The following is a 20799-nucleotide window of genomic DNA, read 5'->3' as shown; positions in this document are numbered from 1 at the left end:
TCTCTGTTGTTCGGTCCGTGATTACACTTCACGGGTTAGATCATTAATAATCTGAAATCTTTGGCATTTCAGACAGATTTGTAGGTTACCGAAAAAAAAATTGTCACTTGAAGTTACAGCAAGTGAGTAAAAGAATAGTGTACGATATGGGGCATTGTATTCATAAGATTGCTCTTTGTGGTATCAAAGAGAACAATGTTCTGACGGAACAGCACATTCTCCTCTTGGAAAACAACATTGTCCTAATGGAACATTACACCTATTTATCAGCAATCGTCTTCTATTATTTTATTTCTCTTAATAGTTGTTGATTTACCATATACAATAATCTACTATGAAAGATTTAGACATCTCCATATAATCAACTACTAAAACGTTTGACATCCCAAAGAATTGATGACTTTACTTTCTTTGCAGAGAAGGTATATGAACTTGAGAGATTCCATTGCAATCTTTGAATTTTTCTATCTTGATTAAAGTATTGAACCCACGTACAATCCACAGTTATAACACTAACGACAAAATAATGAAACGTTTTGAATAAAAATTAGTTTGACAGAACTCGGGTCCATCTTCGCTCTGACGATAACATTTCTGTAACCAAACTGGTACGAAACTTACTCATACCAGAAATGTCACTCAGAATGATCGGTCCAGGACTTTTCCAAATATTCACTTTCTCTGCTAATTTCTAAATGAAAATTCTTCTATCGTCAGCCACAGTTAATGGATTGATGTCTTTTTATAATCAGTCATAGATCATCAAGTTATTTGAGGCGTGTGTGTGTGTATAAACATATATAGTTTCAAACAATGTAATTTCAAGATCTATGGGGTTCTGTCTTAAACCTACTCATAATTATTGGGAAAAACGAGACATCTATTGTTCAACATTGCACAGCACTTGTGACTTCTGTAAATAAATCACTAAAAGATTTCGATAAACATAAACTCTCTCAAAGGTGTTCTTCATTGTTTCCACTGTTATGGGAAACATTGTGAGGAAAATATAATGTTCAAAATCTTAAGGTCGTAAATAAATAATATTTATCTAAATGGTCAGTGTATTCTACAGTTTTGTTGCCATAGGTACCTATTCTAAATGTAGTTTAGCTTACGTACGTTCCTTAAACATTAAACCTAACCAAAGTACAAACAATCATTGTTTAATTAGAATAACAACTGAAAAATATTTGTTATTCCATATATTCATTTCAAGCTTTTCAAGTTGTTCATGTGTTAGTCGTTCCATAGTGTTGAACTGGTAGACTAGAGACAAAAGCAGCTAGCTTTTAATACTGCAGAAAAACCCGAATCATATGGTAAGATTCCACAGACACATTTTAAAAGATACCTGAGAGAATGTGACAACGTTTTAAAAACAATATAAAAGAAGGTGACTAACCAACCCCACCCCCAGTAAGTCACCCACTACATTGATCTTTGTACCCACAGTCAGGTTTTGTTTCAATTTTGTAAATAATAATAATAATAACAAAACATAATATATCAGTACAGTAAAGTCAATAGTCGATGTAAAAGAATTACATACTATTAATTAAACACAAACTTAACGTTTAGATAGCTATTAATTGGGAACAAAAGAGGTGATTGTTTTCCTTATTTGTGAAGTATTAAGCACTGCATGTTACTTATGATTCTCAAACATGTATTAAAGAGAACATGCCAAACATTAACAGTGATTTGATGGCAGTTAGTGTTATGACAAACTAGTATAGCTTATAGGTGGTTGTGAGGTTTTTTTAGTTTTAAGATACCAAAATATCACTTCTGAAATGTGTGTCACAATTTAGGAGTTACGGTGTTTATACAGTTAACATGGAGACGAGTTAGTATAGATTATATAGTAGTATTTGGATGTACATTAAGATGTTTAAACGTTGATCAACCATGTCACATCTTTAAACAAATGTCAAATGAGATGTATTCTACTACATTCGGTGCATACAAGTCTAAAAGAATTATGAGCGAAATGTATTCTTATAGTTCAAGGTTACTTTCTTGTCATATATTTAATATTATGTGCAGGGTATCAAAACTAAAATTCTAGAATCCTTTGCCTGATTACTTTCAGCTGAGCCACTAGATTAGATCGGGTATTTAGAATTTACAAAACAGTAACATACCTTGTTCGTAATGGAAATGAAAAATAAACAATAGGGATCAACTTGGGAAACCAAAACCATAGAGAAAAATACAAGTCGTATCATAGATGAGAATAAATGAATACATGGGTAAGTAGCAGATGTTCACACGTCCCAGAAAACTTTATGCGATATAATAAATAAAGATTTTCGTTTGAGAAAGTGACATAAGTCACAAGTAGAAAAGTTCCATTCACGTCACATCCATTCAACAGTTGCGTGCCTTGAAGAGATAGAGAAAAAACTGGTATTCAAGCTATTTTTGCAGGAACAATCCGTTTAAGTTTCTGGACTAAACATCTATACATTTGAGAGCGATCTGAATCTCTAAATGTGTACTTAAAACTGTCTTCCTACATAGATTATGCAAACCAATAAGAGGGGGATGGTGAGCTTAGGACATTAGAGCCTTTCTACTGAACGTATTAATGTGGAAACTTGTCTGCAAGGTTGCTATCGAGCGGTGTGGTTATTAGATAAAGCATTACAAAACCTGGTGACACGGATTGTATGGTGAATTTCGAAAACTCTTTTCATATAATGTATACAATCATTTGTATTTTTAAATGTATTCAAAACGGGTTTAAGTTTATTGTACAAAGCTGCACATTTTAACAATTATAACCCATGAAGATGAAGTAGAACCAATACAATATCTTCAGTAGATAGTTATCTCCAACATCTTACCCTTTACAGTCAATAGATTTTCCATTTTCTGCAGCCTTTAGAAAGTTTTCAGTTAATGTGTCAGCACACTCAAGCAGTAAACTTTGCATCTATAAAGAATCAAGTACAGTAAACCAAACAACTATATTTACGGTAATACATTTCTAATACTATTTATATCAAGTATAAACAACATCAAAGTTGTTTAACATTATTATAAGTTTAATAATTATCTTTCTTTGCCATTGTTACCTTCTAAGTTTCAAACAATAATAATACAACCTTATAACTTATCTTATAACTTAACCGGAATAATTTTATCATGGTGAAGTGGTAAAAGCGTTAAAAAGGGAAACATTGACTGTTGTAAGTGACAAATCCAATATTTGATTTACACTATCATTACCAGTAACTACAATAGTTGTCACCCATATATACCAGAGTTTTAGTATTTACATCTTTCTAATTACATTTAACATACTTCACTCAAAACCACAAAGACAACATGCGCTAGCTGTCTTAATACTGAACTGATATACTAGTACCTGGACACACAGCTTTTACATACAGCTCTTGTGCCATTCTTATAAAAAAAATAAATCTTTGTGATCATCTTTATAGCCGAGAATCAACGTTTTCTCAACGTTAAAACAAAACAAAAAAGGTAAAAATGTCATAAGAACAAGTAATATAAATTTACAATAAACAAATAATTATTTGTATTAAAAATTCAAGTCCATTATATTTCTTTGCCTTACCTTTCTGGTCACTGCAAGTATTTATTTTGCGAGTTCTTCTAACAATTACAAAATGTCTTACTAGGTGGCGCTATAATTTAATAGTCCTTTTTTGTCAGTTGACAGAACACCAGTCTTGAGTGTGGGGAATTGGGATATAATTCATTGCTGGGAAATATATAATGAAATAAATAGCGACTCTTTGTATTGGGCAGATGCCAAACATTTTTCCTGAGAGAAAGTTAGAGAAATGATGATGTTGTAATATGAAAGTTGTGCATAACAAATATGTTGGTTTACATAAAACAAAGATTGTTTGTTGACAAGCACATACACAATCACTGGATCATCTGTTTTGTTCAAACTTTACAGATCGATCCTCTAACTCAATTCTGAAATAATATTTTCCCTATTTTACCAGAAATGTAAGACTAGAGGGATGACAGATAGTCGTCATAACACACCGCCAACGTCTGGGCTACACTTTTAGAAACGAATAGTGGGATTGACTGGAACACAGTAACGCCCTCATGACTGATAGGGCAAACATGTTTGAGGTGACAGGGATTCGAACTTGTGAACCTCAGATGACGAGTGTATTGCCTTAACCACGTCACCATGTTGGGCCCATACAGAAAAAAAAAATCCTTTCTCAACGAACAAACAAAGGTGAAATTATCAGCAAGTGTCTAGTTCAGCGTGATCTGTCTCTTCCGTCTTTAGTTCCGACCGGAAGACTTGTGAAACAACGTCCTTTTCATGGGTGCTACTTTTGTAAAATATTTCTCCAAGACTTCCTCTAAAAGAGTCATGCTGTACTAGACAGTTACTACCAATTTCATCTTTGTATATTCTTTATGAAAACTGGAGTTAAAATCAGTTATAAAATAAAACCCTTTAATGGTATGATGTTATACCTAAAACACTGTCAGCTATGTTGCTTAGTATCAAAAGGGGGCAAAATGCCTCTGTACTGGTGTCTAAGCAGGCGAGCAGGTTCTTTAGTAAGCAATAGCTGCGTTACGTAGTTGATAGGTGCCTTCAAATGGCTGTCTATCCTCTGGTGGGTAGTTACAAAATAGGGACGGTGGTAGGTAGTCTAAACAGTTTTGCCATAAATATAAGATACCATACCTTACGCATTTTCCCCGAAGTGAAAGCAGGTGTAATGATGGTTCGGACTCGCTTCCAGGAATCACCTTTTAAAGCGAAAAGCATGTTGTCTGCTATCGAGTGTCCAAAGTGAAAGTCCTAGTCCAAAAACAACACTGTGTATAGACAACATTGATATGGGTGTATAAAGGTAGTGAAAGCACTTGAAAGTCCGAAGGTTATTAATATACATCATTTAAGTTCTGCATTTTATGATAGTAGTTACTACATCTGCGAGTTAGCAAAGACAAACAAAGTGTGAAAGGAAATTAAATTTATATAAGTACGCCGCCTACAGGATACTTCTACACTTAATAAATGTATAACAATTTTAATAAAAAAAAAAAGAATTTAGAAAATAACTCCTAAGTGAAAAGCAGAAAAATCATAGAAAAATAATGAATAATTTGTATTGAAAGAAATATTATAACTTTCATGTTATTATTATAAACATGATTTGTTGTTTTGTAAGACGAATTGTTTGATTTAACCTTTTTTCTACTTTAGTCAAGAACAGAAATTTGATGTTTTTAATGTAAATCAAATTGTTCAGCGAATGTATCACCATAATATAATATTGTTATTAAAATATGTATGGAATCATGTGTATGTTTATACAAGACTGAAATAAAACTATGTGACTTACTCTGTGATCTGTAAAAATGTGGAAATCTTTCACTAACATGGTCTTCAGTAAATGTGGTTCTGCAAGAGATAGAACTGGTTGTGTTCCCTCATAGAACCTGAAATGAAAAGTAAGATAATTCTATTAAATAATAGTAATGGATGATTATTAACCCTAAGACGGATTAAGATTGCATTTACAGGGTACTCACAGAAACATTTTGTTTGTTTGGTGTCCTAATGATGTCCAGCAAATAAATGTAAAATTATCCACAGGAAATATTATGTAGAGATGAAATAGAACTCTGACAGCCAAAGAAATAAAAAGGTGAAACAAACCAACCAAGACTAAAGAAACGAAACGAAATTTCTTGTTCCCTTTGTATAATGTTTAAGATTCACTTCTCAGTAGTCTGTCGTCAAGAATAATCATTAACGTAATATTAATACTGCTTTACACAATTATTATTATTTTTAAAAACTCCATTTAATGACATAATGTATAATAAGTCTTATTTCTGGGTGCACTAACTAGTTAGTTAATTAAATATGATGTCATATTTGGATACACAAGTCTGTATAATTATTATGTTGTTCAGAAATTCTAGTTAGTGCTTGCAGTAAAGACAGTTGTTTGGAACATTGTGTTATTGTAATTTATTGGTTGTCTACAAATGTAAATTTCACATGAAAAGACAGAAAAGCTCCAATATTACACGTTGGAGTATCTTATGTTAAAATCATTTCGATACGCGATTAAACAAATCAAGTTACAACAGCTGGAAGTTGAAATGAAATCAAACATATCGGTATTTTTAATTGGTTTTGTTCTGTTAACAAACTTTGGTCTTATTTTGGAAAGGATTTTATTTGACTTGGGTTGTTTGGAATTTATCAGAAAGCTACATGAGGGTTATGTAAATGAGCCCAGTTAAACTGATTCACGAAAACATTTTGCTTGCAAATATATTTGTATACAAAAATAAATTTATATTGCCAAGTTTTGATAAATCAATTTCGTCAAGGACAAAGCTTTACAAGTGACAGTGTTTTCACTCGTGTATGCTCTGTGGTAGACCTATAGATATTTTTATCTTATCATATCGAAGGTTAAGTTTCAAATCATAATATTGGTGACATTTGTCGTAAGCTTATACACCGAGAGAGATAAGCCCTGAGTGACAAGGCCACATTTTTTTTCTATCAGAGTGTCAGTCAGGAGATCACCAACTACTTGAAAAAATCATATTGTATTTCTTTTATCTCGTTTTTTGTTGATGTGTGAATGGAAAATATCAGTTATTTCATTGTTTAGGTGATATTTTTAAGTTTCATTCAAAAAGCAATTTTTTTCTTGGTAAAATAAAGAACTTAGGCTATTGCTTCTTGTAATTTGAAACAAAGACAACTAACTTTGACCATTCGGGCGTTTAGCTCATTGTATAGAGACCAGGCAGAACAAAAAAGATATTTTAAATTGTTGTTATTTGTTTCTATTTTTTTATTGTTGTTTGGTGTAAAGCTATACAAGAGGTTATATGTGCTATGCTCACCTTAAATATCAAAACCCGGCTTTTGGTGTGGAAGAACCTCAAATTTATAGCTGGGAAACCGGTAGGGTACATTAAAATATATAAAACTACACTGAAAATACAATTATAACAAATAATGAATTAGGTATTCTCATTCCAGGATTTAAGAAATATTTTCAATATGAAAATTTTCCATCCTTTGTTGTTGTTTTTGTTATTTTGTAACAACTTTAATAGAAAATCACAACTCGCCATTTTCCAGAAAATATAAATACAAAGTAAACTTCATAAAGTAATGACTGAGTTTCAGTTTTGAATGTTATGGATACAAATCATAACCGTCCTTTTACTAAGGTGAGAGACAAGGGTTCCAGTTCTTCTTAAGTTTGGTTATTACCTCAGACAGACTATTATTTTTCTATATATTTATACTGATATGTGATCAGTAAGTGACAGTAATTGTTTACATAATATTGTAAATTGGTATACGATTACAGTATGCCGTATATCAACTAAATAATGATTTTCAACAAAAACCAAACAAGTACCAAAGGAATTGACTTCTGGGTGAAAGTTTGTTTGAAGACGTTGCGAAACGTTGATCTTTCAACAAGAGCGACTTCTGTAGATTAGTTAACCAGGACTTTCTTATCAAGTGTAACTACAAACTAATCCCTTGCTGCCCATTCCAACCTTATCTATTCACCATGTCCTGTAAAAGAGTTATAGGCTTACACTTTTGTGTTTCGTTTTAGGGGGTATACATGGATTTTGATTGTAATGCAAAAGACAATTTCGAACAAATACAGTTCATGACACTATTATAAAATCTCGGAAATAATGAGACCCAGGAAATCCAGTTACTCAGGGTTTTCTTGTTAAGTTCATTTCATCAAGAAAAAAGTTGTAATTTAGTATACGATTACAGTACGCCGTGTATCAACTGAGTAGTGATTTTCAAAAATATATTTAGTCCTTGACTGATCAGCAAACAATAATTGAACAAACAAAAACCAATATTTATTGTTATTTTTTGTTGGTGGTTCCCCAGTGATACAATGGAATGTCTGCGGACTTAAAACGCTACAAACCGGATACAGATAACCCTGGTGGGTGGAGCGTAGATATCTCTTTTTGTTACTTTATGCGTAAAAACAAACAGATAAATGTTTTATTAGAACCTCCGGTCGGAATTTCACGGATCTGTGTTTGAAAAGCACTGCTTCAAACAATGTTATAAAATGGTGCAACACCTGGCGTGTAGTTGTAACACTGCATAAATCACAAACAACTGTATTTCACAAATCGAAGAAATAATAAACAAAAGTTATTCTCAAACTTAACGCCCTTAAATTTTTGAGAATAAATTTTTAGCAAAAAATTAAATTTCAATTGTCTCTCTTCTAAAATGCTTAAAATAAATATGACAAAGATTAAACTATACTATTCCATATGAAAACATGATAATGTGTAACAGTTAAAAACGCCTATATAACTTATTTTAGCATCAACAACTCAGAAACGTCAGGACAGCCTATTGACTCACATCTAACACTACCAACACACATCTCTATAAGGCTAGAGAACTCCAATCACATAACCTTTATGATTTGTTTGTTTCTTTTGAATTTCGGGTAAAGCTATTCGAAGGCTATCTACTCTAGCCGTCCCTAATTTAGCAGTGTAAGACTAGATGGAAGGCAGCTAGTCATCACCACCTACCGCCAACTCTTGGGCTACTCTTTTACCAACGAATAGGGGGATTGACCGTCACATAATAACGACTCTACGGCTGAAAGGGCAAGCATGTTTGGTGCAACGGGGATTCGAACTCGTGACCCTCAGATTACGAGTCGAATACCTCAACACGCTTGGCCATGCCGGGCTCCCTAACCTTTATGAACATTTCTTTTTCAGATCCCAGGCCAAAAAGACTGCGACCATGCAACGAATAACAACATGCATATATTTTACCACAGACATTTATGTTTTCCAATGTTGTTGTTACTTTCGTTTTATTTCTCAGTGCCATCGTTAAATTTAGATTTTGTCATGAAGCTTGTCTTTATGTTATACTATAATATCATGGTAATAAATATATCATCTCGTTTTATTGCAATTTGGAGCTTTTTTGGAAAGGGCGGGTCTACTGGCTTCCTAACAGATGGTAGAGAATGCCTACGTTGTAATGAACCAGAATAAAAAGAAAAATTAACAAACCACGAAGGTTGGTGAAGCCAGCCAGCTGATATATAAACACCCGTGGGGCAGCTCTACTGGACATATGTCATGGACAAACTAAAATGGTACAAGCTAATAATGAAGATGAAGAGATTGACAAAACAAAACATTTTTTTATCATGTTCCAACGTTTTGAAATGCATTTATTTCATCTTTAGCGAAATCCGTAAATAGTGTTACACAGATATTGTATTACCTGAAACTATAGTATAATTAATGACTCGTTAAATTTGTTATTACGTTAAGGGGTAAACTGAAACTTGTAGATATGATACCAAACAGTTCAGCTTTAAGTGTGCATAAATTTGTTCCACATGTAAAGACCTATGTAAGACGAGAAAAGTCTTTAGCGACGATCGAACGATGACTAACTTAAAGTTCAAGGTCTGAAGGTCCTGTAATGATGACAGAGGGATCGTTTATTGAAATATTATGATCCATCATTCCAGCATGTGAACGAAGCGATTTGTTTTCCCGATCACGAGTTCTTTGCCAGTGATGCGAAACGTCGTTCTTTCAACATGAGCGACTTCTGTAGATCAGTTAACGAGGACTTTCTACTCAAGTGGTACTCTAAACTAGGCACTTACTGCTCATTTCAACTTTATCTGTCCAACATAAAGGTTGGGCCTAAATCATCCATAAAAATAATTAACAGTTTATGTTTGTTTGTTTGTTTTTATGGTGGTATCCATGGATTTTAATTCTAATGTAAGAAAGACCGTCGAATAAATACTTTTTGCTGAAGCGTTTATAAAATCTTGGAAACCCAGAAAACTGACCTCTGACCTCTAGAAGTAATGATAGCGGAATATAAGTGAGTAGTTTATTTTTTTGATGTATACAACGTTAAATTTAATTTGTTTTACATAAAAGCCAATGTTGTTTTAAAAACATTTTATGAACGTTGTCGAAGTCTCAGTGTTATTCCTTATTTTATCAACTATTAGAATAAGTAGCTGTGGTACCCATATCAACGACGGAAGTTATGTACAGTTGTGATAAATGAAAAGATTACTTAAGACATGAAAAGCTTATATATACATAATAAAAAAAAACCAAAAACGCCCATGAAAACAACAAAACACAAAATATGAAACCGTAAATTTCCATGTATCTCCCTGTGGATCAATCAAACCTTTTTGCAAAATTTGGTGAAGATCCATCAAAAGGGGCGAAGTAGTGGTACAAAATCACATAAAAACATATAAAGGAAAAATTTCAAAATTGTGTGTATTTTTCCAAGAACATAACGAGCCTCCATGCCAACTTTGTTGAAGAGCTATGAACACCATTCGAAATATTTACATGGACGTACAACAGACGTTATAAATATTATATTTATTTATTCACCGCTCGTGCATTAGATCCTAAGGCGATGTATTTATGATCTCATATATGCATCTTAAGAATGGAGAGAAATAAAGTTATTTCTGATGGGAAACGGAGGCGAATAGGGAAAATAGTGACCCCTACAGCAAATCTACAGGCATATAGAATAAAGATTTCCGGAAACTGGGGGATTGCATATCGCGTAATAATTTTTTTTTCCAGTATCATATAAGCAGGAGTTCTGTTATAGTATAATAAGTGATATGAAAACTTACCCGTGTAGTCGTCCATATTTCATATAATTCTCTTGTTCCACAATATGAAGAGGCTAAAAAATGAAACAATGATCTACTAGAAGTATTCAGCGTTCTCAAAAATAAAAATTTTTCATAAATCTAAATCAAAAGTGATTTGCTTAAAACTAGTACATTCTGTTTTATATTATACAAATAACTTTAGCTTCTTAATAGAACTATTATTGATTCACAAAATAAAAACTTGAAATTTGAGAATTCAAATTTATTGTGTCAGTGTTATTACAATGTAAATAACTTTATGACAAACTTATAGTGTAGTGATTGCCAGATTTTTCCAACAGACAGACCACGTCAATTTCTTCACATTATTGGAGGACCACCTTCCATTAAAATTAGTTTTTATGATGTGTGTATTTTACTTCCTCTTCAGTTTGTGTCTATTTGTAAGAAATGAACAATGAAAAGAAATATAAATTTGGGAAATTAAACATTAAGATTTACTATAACTTGAATGCGTGTATGTTTCTAAAAGCAAATCTACATCGGGCTATCTGTAGAGCCAACCGAGGGAAATCCAACCTCTGATTTTAACATCGTAAATCCGTAGACTTACCGTTGTACTAGCGAGAAGGTTAATGTGAAGGAAGATACTGCTATGTTGAAACCATCTTATGAATGTCTGGGTCAATGTCCGACTATTTCAAATAAGATCCGGCTCCAAATTTATTATATTTATATACATCCAGTTTATTTGGTCAGTCCAAACAGAAATCAACTGGCAACGGTGACAAGCACACAACAAATTTACATGATGAAATTAATATTAATTAAAATTATTAATTTGTGATTTACATATTTCACTATATTAGTTTGATAGTGTTTCAGTATTTATTGTATTCTATCAGTAATTAGTAATTTCATTAATTTATGAATGCAGTCCACAGTTTAGAAACCTCTGCTTCAGTTCAGATATGCACGTATTCACGTAAATATTTTACCATACATTTTATAATTAACACTAAACAACACAAGACTACTCTCCTGAATTCATCCATAACTTTTAAGTCGGAGACTAAAAGTAAAACAGCTATTCAGCATCGATAACTGAAGGCCTACCCTTGTTAGAGTAAATAGTTGGGTTTGACAGTTGCTCTTATAACATGCCCAAAGTGATTAGCAACGTCTGTTTTTTTTAATGGGAGATTTATATATAAAATGGATATTACCGTATTTTCCGCCTAATAAGCCGAATATCTCGCCCTTAATTTTGGACCTGATTTTAGGGGTCGGCTTATTGGCCGATCACTCCTTTCGGAAATTTCTTCTTCTTAGGAAATGTTTTTATTTTGAAAATTACCATAGGCGGTAATTTTGTCCCATCAGCAAAGCACGTTAAGACTACAGTGAAACGTTGTTTCTGGAATTTCATTGGTTACCTAGTTACCGTGAGTGGAGCCAATAACGAACGACATATTGATTCCATCTCTGTCTCACTACGACACGATCTGCTTTACTACAGAACGCCAATGATCACACACAACATGCATGCTGACGTTGAAACGAGACTAAGAAATCATTTTGAAGAAACTTGTCACTTCTTAAAAATGGCTTCGGCTTATTGGGCGGTAATAAGCAAAAACCCTCATTTTCAGAGCTGAAAATTGGCCTCGGCTTATTCGTCGGTTCGGCTTATTAACCGGAAAATACGGTATTTAAAACAAATTGACACAACTATTCTTCTCCCATTATCATAACGAGATAACATGAGAGTGATGTTAAATACTTAAAATCAACATTCACTTTTCTATAATGTACTTATTTTTATACTTTATTGATTCTTTGACCTACATTTTCCGCGAAGCTACACGAGGGCTATCTGCGCTGGTCGTCCATAATTTAGCAGTGTAATACTAGAGAAAAAGCAGTTAGTCATCACCACCGACAGCCAATTCTTGGGCTACTATTTTTCCACCGAGAAGTGGGATTGATTTCACATTATTACGCCCCCGCGGCTGAAAGGGCGAGCATGTTTGGTATAGCGGGGATTCGAACCCGCGATCCTGAGAGTTGGCGGTGGGTGTTGATGACTAGCTGCCTTCCCTCTAGCCTTACACTGCCAATTAGGTACGACTTGTGCAGCTAGCCATCGTGTTGCTTTGCGATAAATAGAAACAAGCAATCAAAACAATTTTGTCTCACTTTTTACGAAATATATTTTCTTGTTTTTACATGTCAGTTTATTGTGAAATATAGGATCATAGATTTAAACAAAGAAAACTGAACTTTATTTGTAATATAAACACAAACACGAATTCTGTCAGAAAACCATTAATTCTAATGACAGAAATAACATTTTAAACAAAGATCATTCTTGTAATTTATATCAAACCAGTGCGTTACATCTACTCTCACTAATAATCTCCTTTAAAACGTCATAGTTTGTTTTCAAACCAGAGACGCCTACGATAGAAATTGTCTAAATGTCTTTAACAGAAAGCTTAATTTGTTTTTTTTATCTATCTCTATTCTATAAAAGGAATTTCAAGTGTTCGTCACCATTGTAAACACTGTAGTACAAAAGAACCAAAAACAATAAATCCGGTTCCATATTTGGTTTCAATGACATTAAAATCCAACTTATAGGACTCATCTTTTGTACAAACATCCGGTTTCTCCGTAATATAAATAAAATAACCCATGGCCACTCCTTGTGTGCTTGCGTGTTTTAGTGCAAGAACGTTAATCAATATAGCAGTGCAGAGTTATGTAACGGTTTGTATACTTGATAAGTTACTAAACATTTACAGATAAAACTAACACTACGGTGCTGGTTAATTTGAATTTTCATACACCTATTGTTGCCTCTGAATGGACTGTAGCGATAAAATACTGGTTTCAGTTTTAAACTGGAAACATAATAAACGTTTGAAATACCTACGGACAAATTTAAAAATAAACCTCAACAAAAAATACATTTGACGAGTTACCATTTTTGAACAGTGTTTCAGTCCTTGCAAGAGATTATTTCACAAACATCCCAATGTACAACTTTACACATTACAGCAAGTTAACCAGTTACAACTTGTTGTCACATGTTTCTACTTACCGTTTTGTACCCTTTCCATAAATTCTCCAAAGGAAATTTTGTTTTAACCGTAGGAATTCCTTTTGATTCCCAAAAGCCATAGTTCCTGGTGAGATAGCTAGATAATAAGATATAAAAGAAACTAACTAACCATCTACAGACACTGGTTTTAGAACTAGTAGTGTACACACTAACCTTTACTTCGTAAACCTGCCGACATTTAAAATATATTACTCAGATATAACTTTGTTTTATTTTAATTTATAAAACTTTGTTTAAAACGATAGTATACAGCTGTTGAATTCACGTTTTAACATAAGTTATATAGAAACTGTTTATTCACCTATAAAGTCCGATTATTACTGCAACAGCGCAAAGAAACCAAGGCAGGATGGATGGTAACGCAGGTAGATCCATAGTTAGACAGCTTTCTAATGAACAACATAAAGAGCAGACTGATAAAGAAACATACCTCGTGTACACGTATGTATAAACACATACATTCTATACCAGGATCTAAAGTCAAGATCAATGCGCATCGCCTAAGAAGTGATAACGTCACACAGGCGTTGATGAGCTCGTATATTATTGGTTCACACATGTTACTTTGTTTGTGATTTCGAAATATGGGATAATATATTTTTAGTTTTATTTAATAATTCCTCGTCAAGAGAAACTACAGGAGTGTGTGTGTTTTTCTCATAACAAAGCCACATCAGGGTATCTGCTGAGACCTTCGAAGGGAAACTAACCACTGATTTTACCAGACTTAGTAGGCTTACCGCTGTACTCGAGACTACTACATAAATGATCGATGGAACAAAACCTATGAAGAACAATAGAAAGTGTGTATTATTATACGTATACACACAAACACACGCATGCAGATATAAACTGAATATTGGTTTGATTAGTTTTCAGTTTTGCGTAAAACTACACAAGACTTATTTGCTGTAGTCATTTGTAATTTAGTAGAAACAGTAGCCAACTCTTAAACTATTGTTTTATCAACGAATATTGGGACTGCCCATCACGTTCCACACTAATAAAAGTGTGAACATGTACGGTGACGGAGATCCGAACCTATGACCTACAAGTTGCGAGTCGAGCTTCCTTACAACCAAGCCACGCTAGGCCACCTAATTTAACGTTTCTTTAAAGACACTAGAAAGTACATCTAGTACATTATCACAATGTGGTAATAAAACAGTTATATTATATTATAAGGCAGTTCGTCAATATTTACTTTTATATCAGTATTCCATTATTATACATTCTCGTGTCTGAACGTAACGATAATATTTCTGTTAGTCATCATAAGGGTCTGGCATGGCCAAGCGCGTAAGGCGTGCGACTCGTAATTCGAGGGTCGCGGGTTCACGCCCGAGTCGCGCCAAACATGCTCGCCTTTCCAGCCGTGGGGGCGTTATAAGTGTCGGTCAATCCCAGTATTCGTTGGTAAAAGAGTAGCCCAAGAGTTAGCGGTGGGTGGTGATGACTAGCTGCCTTCCCTCTAGTCTTATACTACTAAATTAGGGACGTCTCGGTGCAGTGGGCTAACAACCTACTCACTTAAATACTTGTTGAAGAATCCGCAAGCGATTGCGGCCCTATGTTCCCAGATGGAATTTAATGGTGATAACTAACTAACTAGTCATCATAAGATATATATTTGTATTATCATATGTCTGCTTATTGATACAAATATTTGTAAATTGATTAAGGCAACCTTGAACTATAACAATCTATGTGGTTGCATTGAAGAACTTCAAATGTCTGTGGACAACTGTTATTTCTTTTCATTGAATATCGTTCTTAATAAAACAACAGTTGAAATAGATTATGATTGAAACTTTGTAATCCTTTGTTAACTCGCAGATTTAGTGAGTACTATCATAAAATGCAGAACGTAAATGATGTATATTAATAACTTCAGGCGCTTTCACCACCTTCATACACACATATCAATGTTTTCTGTACACAGTGTTGTTTTTGTCTTTTTGGAATAGCAATTTCACTTCGGACACTCAATAGCAGACAACATGCTTTTCTCTTTAGAAGAAGATTCCTGGAAGCGAGTCCGAACCATCATTACACCTGCTTTTACTTCGAGGAAAATGCATAAGGCATATTTATTTCAAAACTATTAAGACTGTTTATTGCCGTCCCTATTTGTTAACTACTAACCAGAGGGAAAACAGCCATTCAGAAGCATCCACCATCTACGCTAAGGAATTGATTGTCATTCTTATAACGCAGCTATAGCTTATAGAGTAGGAAGTACTTTGCATTATTACAGAAATTCGAACCCGATTACAAACTTATAAATCTGGTATTAAAGCACCCTGCCCTCTTTTGACATAAACTAACATAACTGACAGTGTTTTTGTTGTCACAATCATATTCTTATAAGGGTTTTATTTTATAGCCGAGTTTAGGCCTAGTCTTCATCATAAGTTTGATCGGAGAAAGGCATGTGGGTGTCCAATTGGTCAGCGTGCCAACTTGTGGTTCGAGAGTTCTTGATGGTCGTCAAGTGGCAGCAATTTACGGCTATAAGGTTGATTGTCAAGTTCGAATTTTTTATTAGAATGGCACAAGTGTTGGTGGTGGGATCTGTTGACTTGACTGGTGTCTATCAGTTCAAATTGAGGACGACTAACGCATGTAGTCTTTGTAGCTTTGAAGAAAGTAAGTTAAATGTAATTTGAAAGATGTAAATACTAATCCACTGGTGTATATATGTGACAACTATAATAGTTACTGATAGTGCTATGTCAATCAAATATTTGATTTGTCGCTTACAACAATCAATATTACCCTTCTAAAAGCTTTCAATATTTCGCCATGATAGCCCCCCGATAGTACAGCGGTGTGACTTCGGATTTACAACGCTGAAGTTAGGGGTTCGATTCTCCTCGGTGAGCCGACCAGATAATCCTTTGTTTCTTTGCTATAAGAAAAGTACACACAAACACACTCGCCATGATAAAATAATCCGGGACTAATTGTTTAAATTTTGAATCACATAACTTAAAATTTCCAAGTGATTAAAACAAAACCTGAATTGTTTAGAGTGGTTAACTGTATTTAATGAGTTTATAGTTTCTAACGTAATACTTGTGAATAGATATTACATCATGAGCAAAATTATTACAACCTCTGATTAACTGTACGAATTGTTATTCAAGAACTTAATACAAGTAATAATTAATAAGTAATACCAGATGTATGAGTCAAAATTAACTATAGATCTCAGAGAAGGTGTCGTAAATAAATATTTATGTACGTAAAGCACACAATGTATAAGTTATAAGATAAATTATAAGGTTGTATTATAATTGTTTGAAACTTAGAAGGTAACAATGGTAATGCAAGATAATTATTCAACTCGTAATAATGTTAAACATCTTTGATGTTGTTTACACTTGATATAATTAGTCTTAACAATGTATCACTGTAAACCCATTTTATTGTGAGAAAAAATATCGTTCATTGGTTTACCGTACTGGATTCTTTATAGATGTGAAGTTTAGTGGTTAAATGTGCTGACACATAAAGTGAAAAGTGAGGGCGAAGTGCCCTGGAAAGGTCAAGCCATAAGAAGTCTGCTGAAATGAACATCCTGATCAAACTTAGTCTGAAATAAGTGTTCTGGCACTCTTGCAGTGTCTTAACTACATAGAAAGAAGTTAACATATGGTGCTAGTATATGCTAATAGAAATCAGTTTAGTAACACTCTACAAATTTACTTTGATAAAAATGTTTTGTATTTTGCTCACTGATCTATGTAACACATTGGTCATCTTTTTGGTTACAATTCTTATATTATTTAACTTACTAATTTCTGGCTTAGATTATTTTGTCTACATATAGAAAACAAATTCTCGTGTATCATTTGGCTAGTGGGTGTAAATTAAATACATGCTATAATTATAGACTATTATTTGTATTGTAAATATAAAGTGGATATACTTCTCAGTTTGAAGTATTTTTAGTTTAGTTCTAAATCCACACATGTTAAGCTAACAAAACAAAATAATCATTATAATAAAAGTATAGCGAAAAAATAATAAAATTCGCTATCTTAAACATTTCAACCAATAATATCAATATAAATGATAAAAAAGAAACAACCGATGACATTGATAATTGTGTAATACAAAACAAACATTCGTTACCTTCAAGAACTAAAGTGATATTAATAATCTAACGTGATGTTACCGTTTTTAAACAACACTTTCAATATCACTCCCTAAAAATGTTTTTAATCAATGAAATACCATAAAAAGTTCCGACAAGGTACAACTACAAACGTTACTGTTTATGTTTGATGTCAAGTGACAGATCAGTGCCAAGAGTGTGAGATACAGAAAATAAACTAAAATTAAATATATAACTAAAACGTACGATAAGTAACTTCAATACTACTTCAGTAAAGGCTGTTTGTTCATGTTTTGATTTTATTTGAGTCTTGAACAGTTTTGTTGTGTAGTTTCATAAAACTTTGTTTATAAATTCAGTATTTTACTATAACTTTAACTTCTTCATTTATCATTTATAATAACATCCTTTATATATATATATATATTATAAGGTAATATACTGAATTACACAAAATATAAAGCCTAATTGAAATTAAAAAGTATTCTTAACACTCACATTAATAGTGAGGTTCCAAAAGTGTTGTAAACACAAGACAATAGTCAGGTTCAACAATTGTTGTTCACACATTAATAATAAACTTCGACAAGTATTGTTAACACACATTAATAGTAAGGTTCCAAAAGTGTTGTAAACACAAGACAATAGTCAGGTTCAACAATTGTTGTTCACACATTAATAATAAACTTTGACAAGTATTGTTAACACACATTAATAGTCAGATTCAACCAGTATTTCCAACACATATGACTGTAATACATTTTACTAATGTATAACTTCATAGTGAAATAAATCTGTTTTTATAAAGTTAAGAAACAATAAAGAAAACGTCCTTGTTTACACTCTTTATATAATGTTCTTATTCATAACGTCAGACATCAGAACGTTTTTTTATAATCGACTTTGGTCTTTATGTTAAATAGTAACTATTGTATGTAACCGATGCTTTTATTTCAACTGGAGTTCTAAGGTAAGTAATTGATCAATAGGACAACTAAATATAAAAGTAAAGTCACACCAACATGTTTTTAATTCACAATCACCTGTTACCTATCTGTGTAACATGAAGTCAACAGCTACTTTTTAGATCGCCATGAAAACAAATATTACCTGCCATTAAAAAGAACATCTGTTACTTCTCTAGGGCAAAAATAAATAGCTATTGCCCATCCAGTTCGGATAAAAGTAACACATACTGGTTTGGACAATATAAAAAACAGCTGTTTCACGTATGTCCAGCTCTTATTTTTCTGTGTAAAATAAAATATGCAGTTACCTGTCTGGATTAAATTTCTCCGGGTCTGGAAAGTTTTTAGGATAATGGTGCATTGCGTATATTGGGAACCTTACTGGTGTGTCTTTAGGTATAGTCAGCCCTATATCATCAAACGTATAATCTTCCAAAGCACGTCTTTCCCCACTGTAAAAAAAAAAAAAAAATAAATGAGCTCCACGTAACAGTTAAACAATAAGATCTAGTAAGTTACTTCATAAAAATTAAGATGTTACCAATCAAATCACATTAAACATTGTGCAATTATTTTATTATTAACGTTTGTTAAAGTTAAATTTATATTTAGAAATGTATCTTACTTATACTGTTAAATCTGCATTGCGAAATTCCAAGCTATTCAATAAAGTTGTAGAATCAGGATATTTTAAATTGTAATATGTAACAACATAAACAATGAATGGTCTTTAAAACTTGTACAGTGGAGCGCCGCTAAGCCTCGGTATTTAGGGGGTCTACATGCTTAACCGCGGCTTAAACCTTTGTGACAGAAAAGCCGAAGTCGTCAACAGCTCCGCCGAAGAGCCTCACCCGGACCATTGCGTCATCATTATATCGGATTATCGTATTAAAAATAATACTTTAATTATTGATCACTTTTTTCACGGATTTACCGCGGATTAACTTTAATGTATGGAGAGGTGTGATTCGGTAACAATGGCGGCCTCCATAAAGCTGACATAGAGAGCGGATAAGGTAGATTAACGGTCGATTTCTATTGTAATATATTTTATTTATTTCCCAAATTAAAGAAAATCCTTTTTAAATATCCCCTTGAAGTTATAAAGCCAGGATTAAATTCGTAAGCCGCGTTTTTACACGTTCTTAGATTAGCGGTGAGCCGCGATAATCCTCGCTCACATCGCTCACAAGACTTGCTACAGCGGCTTAAGCGATTTCGCTGTTTACTAGTCCGTGGCTTAATGGCTCTCCACTGTATTTGATCTAATAAAATTATCCAATATATTTCTTGAATTTTTGTTTTAATTCATAGAAGACAGCTCTTCCCACATTAACATAATTTGAACCTAATGTTCTTAAGGCAATATGTAAAATAAGGTAATAAAAATGAAAATATAAAGATAAATTATTATGACTTATTGCGTGTGTTTTGTATTTGTTTTTGAGACAAGTCACCCGGACTTACCACACAGAAAGATATAATTTGTTAAACAGAATAAAACAGTTAAACCTAATTTAAAACTAAAAGCAAATGTATTTCAACTGGAAAAGGTGTTTTAATAGGTTGAATTAAATCATTGTGTAGTAAAGTCCAGAAAATTAGAAATGCAAACAAATATAAACGATATGTAACAGAATTCATTCCTGTCAGTACTCATTGAAAATCAGTATTAGTTCTTCTTTGGAACTCCAGATGGAGTGGAACTTCTATTTTTATATTAATTCTTTTTTTCTTGGAAGCCAGTACTGAATTACGTTACATTTTGTAAAGTTTCATAACTTAGTTTGAAAATAATAGAAATTGCACCGTTATCTTCCATGTATCCTGATATCAGAATATTAGTTTAAATGGTGCACGGTAGTAAATTCG

At 33.0% G+C, this 20799-nt stretch overlaps 1 pseudogene across 1 annotated transcript in view; it reads right to left on the bottom strand.

Moving 5' to 3' along the window:
• LOC143247950 (cytochrome P450 3A8-like) overlaps positions 1-20799 on the bottom strand; it is a 42423-nt pseudogene that overhangs the window by 7985 nt on the left and 13639 nt on the right. The window contains exons 2-6 of the transcript XR_013026744.1: positions 13813-13909; positions 10725-10777; positions 5367-5463; positions 4703-4819; positions 2853-2941 (exon numbers count right to left, since the gene is read on the bottom strand). The product of XR_013026744.1 is annotated as a cytochrome P450 3A8-like (transcript). The remainder of the gene's footprint in view (positions 1-2852; positions 2942-4702; positions 4820-5366; positions 5464-10724; positions 10778-13812; positions 13910-20799) is intronic.

The sequence above is a fragment of the Tachypleus tridentatus genome, chromosome 3, assembly GCF_004210375.1.
Source record: "Tachypleus tridentatus isolate NWPU-2018 chromosome 3, ASM421037v1, whole genome shotgun sequence".
NCBI classification, from domain to species: Eukaryota; Metazoa; Arthropoda; class Merostomata; order Xiphosura; family Limulidae; genus Tachypleus; species Tachypleus tridentatus.
Note: the sequence above shows the minus strand (reverse complement) of the source record. Positions and strands in the feature narration are given on the sequence as shown.